We start from the raw sequence: 11131 nt of genomic DNA, 5'->3' as shown, positions 1-11131 counted from the left end.
TCCATGACAAGAAAAACAAATTTAACTAGGTACAAAATTAACCATTGTGACAAGTACTTAAATCACCATCCCACAACTCTAACTCTCTAAGGGCATCTCCAACCCTTGCACCAAAATGGCGTGAACCAACCCTTGCAACGGATAAATTTTATATAGAGCTCTATTTTTTTTAAATTATAAATATTAATATTAAAAATTATAAATATTATCAATATAATAATAATATATTATTTTAATAATTAGATATCTTTAAATAATAATATATTCAATAATATATTTAAAATAATTATAATTAACATTCTTTTAATAAAATAATTATATTATTTTAATAATTAGATAACTTTAGTAATCATATATTATTTTAATAATTAATACTAATATTAACATTAATTATAATTATATTTTTAAATTTATAAATAAATAGTAAAGGAAAAAAATATTCTAGGAATATATTTTTTAGTGTAAGATTTGAAGTAAATGAGTTGGAGATGAATGTTATATTTGGTGCAGAAACTGCACTATTTTGGTGTAGAAACTGCACCAAAATAGATTTATGGGTTGAAAATGATCTAACAAGATGGCAACTTAGGAACTAGTTATACATAGTAGATTAGAATTACAATCTTCCGTCAAAAAGATAATAGACAAAAACACTTGAAACTAAGTCACAGAGAAACCATAAAAGGATTTTATATAATAGATCACAAGATCAAGAAAATAACTCTAAAAAAATTAGTGAAGAGCAATCCCTTATCGTTGTGGGAATGCTACCATTCAACCTATCCTCACGCAACTCCATAACACTCAAAGCCTTTAGTTTTCTGATGCTTGCAGGAATGCTACCGGGGAACTCATTGCTCGCCATTTTTAAGAACTGAATTACCCCTAAGCCCCCGATAGCAGACGAAATTTCACCTGATAGCTTATTTTTTAATACATCAAAAATAAAAAGATATTTCAGCGAGTTCTCCGATGCTAAATCCAAAGTGATGTAGCCTAAAATTGTGAATATCCAGATTACTCTATGAGTTCATAAACGGATCAAAGTAATCGTAGACGAGTATTCGAACTAGCTCGTAAACGGGTCTCGGTAGCTGGTGGAGAGAAAACGTTGTGGGTAATCTATCAGCTGCTGCCACAAACAAATATCAGAGGTGTCGGGATTTGTCCGACGTAGACATTCAGATTATCAAGTCAGAAAATAATTTAAAGATGTTATATAAAAGCTAAAGATTTGAAGCATAAATTAATGAGAACAATGAGAATCATATCATATTTATAGATTTTTTGAAATGTATAGCGGGTCTGGGCTTTTGTAATTAATTTGGGGCTCAATAATGAACTTAATAATTAGTCACTACCCATCATAAGCCCCCGCTCTTGAGCATTTCTAGCTAATTAGAGGTGTGATTGAGACTATAAATTTCATATAAGAACTAATTTAGGCAAAATATGATAAAAAGTTTAATTTTCGTGTCATATATTTTATTTTTAATTATATTATTTTAATTATTTAGGAAATTACATATTTCCTCTTTCTATGCATGCGTCAAACGGATTTCCTGGAATTATAATTTATAATCTTTCTATATATATAGGTAGATGGAAATCTCAAGACATATATATAAATATATAGACGTATATACGTCTTGTCATGTTGTTTGGTGGAAAAAGAAAAGGAAAAGGGATTGAAATAAACAACCAATCAATCATTTGAGGATTTGATCGAGAAATGGGTAAATTAGATGTCATTTTCATCTTTGTTTAATATTTTTTTAATCATGTTCTCATTATTGTTGTATGGTTGAAACATGAGTTTTCAAGTTCTCTCTTTAATTTATTTTATTTTCATTTTTTATTCCTCGTAAATTTTGTCAATCAGTGGTTTTTTGTTGGGAGGTGAGTGATTAATTAGTCGGACGAGTAAGAGATATGAGATTCTGTATGATTCAAAGATGGGTATCTTGGCGAGTCGGTGGACAGAAAGGTGTCATGTTCGTTCCAAGCGAAGAGGCCATCATCGTTGCTTGTTTCAGTCGCTGTTTAAGTTATCGAAGTTCATTCCCGACGATGATGACGCTACCCATTCTCGTTCCAGGAGGAAAAAGGATGTCCATGCATCGAAAAAGTTGCTCGTATCCTCTGCAGGTGAAGGAAGGATGTCTGTTGTTCAATGTAGGCGATGATGAGGGGTCGATGTTCGCTCCGGGTTAAGGGGAGAATGTCGTTGTTGGATCCAATAGATGATGAGTCTGCCTATTTTCGTCCCGGAAGAAAGGAAGATTCCATTACTGTTCGAGGCGACAGAAAGATGGACATTGTTCATTTTAGGCGATGACGAGGCTGTCGGTGTGCATCCACTACGAGTGGATGGATGTGCTAGTGATGATTCCAGGTGGCTGTTGTTCGATCCAGGCCATGGTGTGGTGATTTTCTACTTCAACGAAAATTGAGCAGGCGGTTAGCGATCAATGAGGCGGGAGTTGGGCTGCATTAAAATGTTCGTGGAGGTCAGCTCATCTCTGTTGTGGTTGTGGGCTCGCCGGTGGCACTGGTGGTGGTGCGGCAGGATCTTGGTGGTGGTGTCTAAGAGTTTATTTCCTTAGGCTTCTTTTGGTTACCATTATATTTAAAGTATATATATGTAAAGTAATAAAATTTTACTATCAAATTTTGGATTTTTATGATTGGAAATTGTTTGTAGGAATTTAGATATATTATTTTAAGAAAATACAAAAAAATTTGCAGGGTGCGTTCCTCAAGGAAAATAATATTCTTTGTTAATGGCCAATCGAGAGCTTAGCCAAAATTTATCGGGTAGCTCTAGTGGCGATGATGATTCTGATAGTTACAATTCCTTTAAGATGGATTCGTTGCACGGAGGACCTGGAGTTGGGTGAATGTTCAGATGGTAGCGATAATGTTGATTTGATTTTTCAGGATGTCGAGAGTCTACGTAATGTGTTAAGAGTGCTGCCCAAGTGCGACCTTAGGTTTCCGAGATAAGGAGATGATTGTCATCATCCACCATCGCGTATTTTACCGTGTTATTTCCTCCACAACCATTTTTAGTGGAATTAGTACAAAGTCTTGGTATGAGCTTTAGCCAGTTAACGTCAAATGCTGTTATTGTGTTTACGGACTTGTGCCATAAGATGACTGTAATTGGAATGCCCTTGAGTGTAGAGTTGTTCCACTCCATTTTCTCAATGTTTCAAAGCCGGTCGGACGCACGGATCCACTTTCAGCCTCAGGCTAATTGCAAATTTTTGTCCAGAATTCCTTTTTCAAAGAGTTTTTGGAGATCCCTTTTTTTCTACATTAAGGATTGTGGGTGGGGTCGTGGGGAGTGCCCGTAGTTTGGAGCTCGGGGCTGCGTGTGATCATTATGAAAGAGGCTCATCGTGCGCTCCAACTGCAGTGTAATGCCTTAGGTCTTTTTGATGAATTGTTTGACTCTAGGAGTTTAATTGTCAATGGTATTTTCCATGTATTATTTGTTGGCTACGTTTTCATGTTCATATATATTATTTTCTATGTATTTTTGTTGATCTTCTTGTGCTTGATATGTATTATGATTTTATTTATTTTTGCAGGTGATAGGCTTGATTTGGCTGCCATTCGGGCTAGGAAGACCACAACGGAGAGACATTCGTCTTTTTCAAGGAACAACAGAGTGCATGTCGACTGTAGAGCTCATGTTTCACGTGATAATGTACGTAGGGGTGCGCCACAATACGACCGGATGCTCCCGTGGTTCAGATCTTCAAGTTTCAAAGAAGACGACTTCTTCTTTTTCAAACAAAGTTTCGGACTCTCGAGTGGCGAATGTTGAGGGGGGAGAGGCAGGGAAGAGAATTCCCAAAGAAGTGCAGAAAAAAGCTGGCGGTGAAGAATTAAGACACCCTAATAAAATCCATGTAGAGGATCTTGGAGCGATTTCCAAGAATTCACATAACAAACATATTTTTTTTGAAGGGGTGAACCATAAAGAGAAAGCTGATTCTTTTTGGGACTTGAGTGATCCGAAGATTGGAAGGAAGAAAGGTCGGAGTATTGCGAGAGACTTTGATATGCTCCATCTGATGTCGCAGTCAACTGATTCGTTAGCTAGTGTTATGCTGAGTTTGGGAAGAAAAGTTGCACCATGACCAAGATAAGTTGTGGGACGAAATTGTTCGATTGAAAGAAGAAACTTGTTGCGTTACCGAGGCGAAAAAGAAAACCAATGTGGAGCTTCAGCAAGTGCAAGAAAATTTGCAGATAAAGAAAAAAATTTACACTCCTTGAAGAGAAACGTTCTATTGAGTTAAAGAATGGTGGCCAATTTCTCGAGTCTGAAGCAAGCAAGACATTTCTGAAAATAATTGAGGTTAAAAGTGTTCAGACTTTTAAAACATCTGTTGCCTTTCGCGAGGACGTTCTTGATCAGGCTATGACAATCCATGACGATGTTGTGCTGGAATGTCAACAATAGCTAAGGAAGAGTGGAGTGTCTGAGGAGATTGTTATGCTAATCGAGCCCAGTGTCTTAGAGGTAGACAAAGTCTCCACAAATGATATCCCTTTGGGTGATGCTGAGATGATCGAAGCCCTGATCTCACGCTCCATTGATGACGATGCATAGTGTTAGGCTTGCATGACCATTCATTGCTCCATGGAGCCCTTTATTGTCTTCTATTATTTTTTTGGTATTTTGGTATTGAGTCGCTACATGGATCAAAAAATATTTTTGAAACGTCCTGTCATTTTTATTGCTTTAAAAGAACTAGAATTTTTTTTTTTTTTTTAAAACTCACATAGCATTCAGCCGAACCATAAAATCTCATAAAAAATTCTTGATATCATTTTAAAATAAACAACCGACTAACATTTTTCTAAATCTAAAATAACATTTGAAAAGTATAGCCCATACTATAACCTCTCAAAAACCACTCATAATCATGATAAAAGTTATAAAATCTTTTAACATAAATCACAACATATATTCGGAAACTAGCGTCGGTCCTCGGGTCATGTGCACCTTCAGTCCAGTCGGATCAACCATCAAGACCTCCATTAGCATTATCATGATAACATGCATCCATCACACCTAGTGAGTCTAAAGACTTAACACACCATAATTTTATAACAAGTACTACGAATACAGTCAACATATAACGGTGAAAAATACTTGTATTTAAAATATCGTTTTCATGAAGATGCATAAACATAAACATTTTCGTAAACATTTTCATGATGCATAAAACTTTAAACATAAACATTTTCATAAAATATTTTTTCATGACATGCAATCATAAACCTTAACTTTTTCCTTTTTCATCAACATGACATGACATAAAACCTTTAACATGATCATGAACATTTCCCTTTTTTTTTTCCTTTGTTGAATTCAGATCGTTAATTGTGACTTTCCTGATCATGCTCATGAGGGTCGATGGATCCATCTACATAAAACCACAGTACTGGGCGGCGGGGGACACCAGCAACACTCTCACCGATCAACTGGGTCCTGGCCTATCATGATTCGAATAGAAATACGATCGTCGGGGCTCCCTCTGGGGCCTTTTCCCATAAATGGGCTCCCTCTGGGGCCTTTTCCCCTCACGATATTCCCATTCTTCCGTTACCACAAAACCGTTACCACATATCCGTTACCACATATTCGCAATGATGGAAACACGATCGTCGGGCTCCCACTGGGACCCTAACCCTCACGACGTCGCCAACATTAACGAATTAGTCACAATCACTTCACTTCCTTCAACATTTACATTCTCATCACTTTATAAAAATAATGTATAACATAACATTTTGTTTTGAAACCAAGTATGCAACATGTCTTTTAAATGTCTTCCTTAATTCATAAAAATCCCAATGGATATTTAAAAATCATAATTTAATCATGAACATTTCATAAACATTTAAAATGACATTTTGACATATAAAATCCCATAAACGTTTAAAATATTATTTTAACATAAAAATTCCATAAACATCCATAACTATAGAAAATAATCATATTAGCACATAAAACAGCATTCAGGGCACTGCCATGACGTTTACTAATTTCTAGGTGTATAATGACCGTTTTATCCCTAGACGTAAAATTTCTCGTTTTTGACATTTCTTAATTCCATTGATTATAACATGTCCCAAATAATTATTTAAGCCTACATGAATTTTCTCATATTTTTATTTAGCCTAAAATGAGGACTTTTAAATAAATCTTTAAATGTGACGTATTAATGCATTTTAATCTCGAATTAAACCAAACCTTAATATAAACTTCCCAAATTAAAAACTTAGGCTTCTAATAATTATTTAAGCTCAACCCTAATTTTTCATAATTTTATAAAGTTTAAAACTAGGCTTTTCAATTAACTCGTTAATTAGCGTTTCGTGCGGCGATTAAATCCCGAATAAATCCAAAACTCGTTATTTTGATCCCAAATTTTAAACATAACATTTTTAGTATTTATTCTACCCTTTCAAGTCATTAGCCACACTCGTGGACCCATGGATCAATTTTTCCTTCTTAAATTCTCGTTTTTGACCCTTCGACGAACCCACCGAGCCATCTCCCAATTTACTCGAGCCACGCCCGAGCCACCTTGAGCCAAAACTTAGACAACCCATCTAGGGACCCTACTGTGCAAGCCCAAGCCCTAGACTAGCCCCTTAAACCCTCAAAAAGCATGCTGCAAACTACATCAGATTGCATGTGTGTGTGCGTGTGAAGAGTCCTACACTTGCCAATACTCCTAGCCAACTAGGACACCTCCAGCTGGTTAGCCCTCGACCCATACTGACCCTAACCACCCCTGGACCACGAACAGCCCCTACCCAGACCAGCCCAAGCCCTGGACCCCAAGCCCGAAGCTTCTGAATCTGTAACACAACCTGCGCGCTAGCTGCTCTCTCACGGCTCCCTCACGGTTCCATCTTCTCCTCAAACCAGCAGCGACCCATGCCTCTCTAGCCCCTACCCCAACCCTTGACCATCTCCCTTAGACCCTATCGGACCCACTTGGCTCGCCCCCAGGCCAGCCGCAAGCCCCTAACTTTCCCGACCAAAATCTGCGCGTGACTTGGGCGAGAGTCCCACTTCACGTGGGCTTTTCCCCAGCCCATGGCTCGACCCTTAGCCCTCCTAGGACTCTTCCTAGGATCTAACCATGACCCCTAGGACCCAACCACCAAGCCTGGTCGAGCCCCCTTCCCCCATGCATAAAACCGAACCCTCTTGAATTTGGCACACCCATCAACCTACGATTCAGGCCTTGTGTTTCAAGTGTGCAGTGTTCTTGACGTGTTTCTTGCCCCTTAATCTTGTGTAAAAACTTGCTTAATCATATCCTAATTCATGGCAGCCCCTTAAGATCATATTTAACATGATTTTGGATGCAAATACAAGCGTTAAAATTGACCCATGCCACAAAAACGAAATTGTTTCATGATGCACTTATTTCTCATGCAAAAACTCAATTAAATAAAATACTATGATGTGATAGATGTTTGAAAGAAAGAATATGGCGTGCCTTTGCGTATTTAACGCACGAAAAACCGTTGACGATTGCGAAGAACGGCGACACGAAGACGATGACTTGATTTTCCTTGAAGAACCTTCAAAATTTCTTTTCAAAATTGTGTGTGCCGTGACTTGAGTTTGAGGGGAGAGTTTTGATAGAATTGGGGAGGTGGGGCGTGTGATTAATAGGTTATGGGGTGGGTTTTGTGTATTTTATAGTAAATAAATCACTAATTAAACTTTAGGCCCAATTAGTCCATTAGTGTTTAATTAAAATATTTAAAATAATTTTGTTCAATAAAGTTTGTGAATTTATTAGCCGGGTTGCTAAAACATTCGCATTTTTGTTGAAAATCTAACACCGATAAAAATTACGTCCCGTCGTATAAAATCATCTCAAAACTTCTTATTTCAAAAATAAGAAAAAGCAACACCCTTACTTAAAATAATTAAAAATAATTATTTAATAAAAACATTTTCTATTTTTCAGCCCTCGGTCTCCGTTCCTCGATCGCAACTTGAATATCCTTTAAAATACAGTTTTTATGCAACATTGTAGAAGATATATTTTAAACATGTAAATACACACACATAATTAATTCATGCAATTAAAACAATTAATTTAAATACAAAATAATTTAATAATTGCTTGCATGTGGTTTGCGTGGACCTTAAAATTTTCGGGGCGTTACAATTTTTATATGAGAATCGATGTCCTTTTTTTTATTTATTTATATATTTTATACTTGTTGAAGTAATTTGGCCTGATAATGATTTATTTTGTATTTTGTGATTTATGCTTATGCGCTTAGAAAATGATGACGTAATGCTTAACTCTTGTGTACTTGGGAAGGGATCAGTCTCCCAAGATTTTGTCTCAAGGGGAGGTCCTAAGCCCACCCTATGGGTGGTGAGGTATCTTGGGATTTATTTTCGTTGTTGATCTCTTATAGAGTTGTCGTTATGTCAATTCCCTTGGGTTGACAACTTCAAACGATTTCACGGGCCGATAACTATTTTGTTAAGCATTTTTAATTGGAGAATATTTATTTCATATAATAAATCAATTCTAATCACGGACAAAGGACTGATAATTTTATTGAATTTTGGAACAATAGAATTACACAGAAAAAACTGTTTAATTGAAAACAAAAACTGCTATTCTCTTGGGAAAACATGATTTTTTATGCATAAAATTTCTTTAAATTTTCCACGTTCCATGGTCGAGGAAGTGTTTTCCCATCGGGGTGTTGTATGTGATAAGTTTCAATTTTTACTATCTCTTCCACTTTGTAAGGTCCTTCCCATTTTGCATCAAGCTTCCTGGCGGGGTGTAAAAATCAACTCTTCTCATAACAAGTTCTCCTTATTGGAAAGATCTTAGTCTCACTCTATCATTTTAAGCCTTATCCATGCGTGCTTTAATATTATCCACGCAGACGGATTCTTCTTCTCTTAATTCGTCAATCAAAACCAAGATACACAAATGGCTTGGTCGTTCTTTGTTTGTACGTATTGTTTCACCCTCCAAGAGGTCTCACCTAATTCTGTAGGTGCGACTGCTTCAGTTTCATACACTAGAGTGAAAGACGATTCTCCAGTAGAAGTACGTAGTGTGGTTCGGTAAGCCCATAAAATGCTTGGCAATTCATCCACCCATTTTCCTTTAGCATTACCAAGTCGTGTCTTAAGATTTTGTAAGATTTTTTGATTAGTAACTTATGTTTGCCCATTAGCATGTGGGTTGCCGACTGATGTGAAAATTTTTTTTATAGATGAACCTTCACACAATTCTTAGCCATTATCTGAGACCAGGGCTCGGGGAATCCTGAACCTGCACACTATGTTCCTCCATAGGAAACCAATGATATTTTTTTGGCAATCTTTGCCAATGGTTCTGCCTCAACCCATTTTATTAAATAATCCACTGCAACAATGAGAAATTTTCTTTGTCATGTAGCAAGGGGAAAAGGCCTGACAAGGTCTATACCCCACTGAGCGAAAGGTAGTGGGCTTTCCAATGCTTGCAATATTGTTGCGGGCTGGTGATGGAGATTGGCGTGCTCTTGGCATGCCCTAAACCGTTTAACTAATTCCAAAACATCTTTTTTCATTGTCGACCAAAATTAACCTTGACGTAATACTTTGCCTACGAAAGCTTTTCCTCCTAAGTGGTTTCCACATATTCCTTCGTGGATCTCTCGAAGAACATAATCTGCCTTGCTCAGAACGAGACATTTCATAAGTGGCTGGGAGTAACCTCTCTTGTATAATTCACCATCCATTATTGTGAATTGCGCAACTCTCACTTTTATCTTGTGTGCTGTGCTGGGATCTAGTGGGAGGTTGGAGCCTTTCAAGTAGTTATTAATTTCGTCTTTCCAGCTTGGTTCATGTTCTCCTATACATAAAATATTAAAACCAACATTTTACGCTTCTTTCTTATTGAATGTCAGAAATGTTATCATTCTATATTCAATATTGTTCAAAGAACTGGGTAGCTTAGCCAGCGGTCAGCCTCTTCGTTTTCGGCCCTGGGCAATTGTTTTATCTCATTGCTATCCAACAAAGCTGGTAGTTTGTTAACCCGAGCCAAATATTTGCGCATCTTATATCCTTTGGTTTCGTAAATCCCATGAATTTGATTTATTATTAGTTGGGAATCACTGTGCATCACCAACTTTCTAGCTCCTGTTGATAGAGCCAACTTAGTACCTGTGATGAGCGCTTCGTTCTTTGATGCGGCGAATTGAAATTTGATGGCATACATAAATTTGTCGCCCTGAGGGCTTTCCGGCCCCGTTTCCATGTGACATGGAGGAACCATCCACGTAAAGTACCCAAGTTGAGGCTGAGGATTCTTCGTTAGTCGTCATCTCAACTAAGAAATCTGCAAGAACTTGTGCTTTAATAGTTTGGCAAAGTTGAAATAAAATTCCTCGCTCAACTCAATGGCCCAATTCACTATTCGACCCTGGACTAAAGAACACTTGTAATAATGGATGATTAGTCAATACCATCACTTGATGTGATTGAAAATATGGATGTAACCTCCATGCTGCAGTCACTAAAGCTAATGCCAACTTCTCGATGTTGGTATATCAGATCTAAGCCCCTTGCAAAGTTCGGCTTATGTTATATAACGGTTTAAGTTCACGTCCATCTTCAACCACCAATACAACGCTAACTTCTTTAGATGAGATTGCCAAGTAAAGAAGCAAAGTAACTTTTTCTTGAGGTTTGGCTAGGAGAAGCGGTGTGGTTAAGTACCTCTTCAAATCTTTGAATGCCTGCTGACAGTCTTCTGTCCAACGAAATCCCTTTCCTTGTCTCAGTATTTTGAAGAATGGTAAATCTTTGTACGAAGATATAGAAATGAAGCGGTTCAAAGCAGTTATTCTTCCTGATAATTCTTGTACTCCTTTCACGCTCCGTGGAGGGATCATGCTCAAAACTGCCTTAATCTTTTCCGGATTTGATTCTATGCCTCTTTGCGAAATCATATATCCTAGAAATTTTCCTCGTCGCACACCAAAAGGTCATTTTTCTGGATAAAATTTCATTCCATAATTTTTCAATATTTTAAAGCACTCTTCAAGG

This window comes from Primulina tabacum, chromosome 6, assembly GCF_025594145.1.
Source record: "Primulina tabacum isolate GXHZ01 chromosome 6, ASM2559414v2, whole genome shotgun sequence".
NCBI lineage: Eukaryota > Viridiplantae > Streptophyta > Magnoliopsida > Lamiales > Gesneriaceae > Primulina > Primulina tabacum.
The sequence above is the reverse complement of the archived record's forward strand: the minus strand, read 5'-3'. Positions refer to the sequence as shown.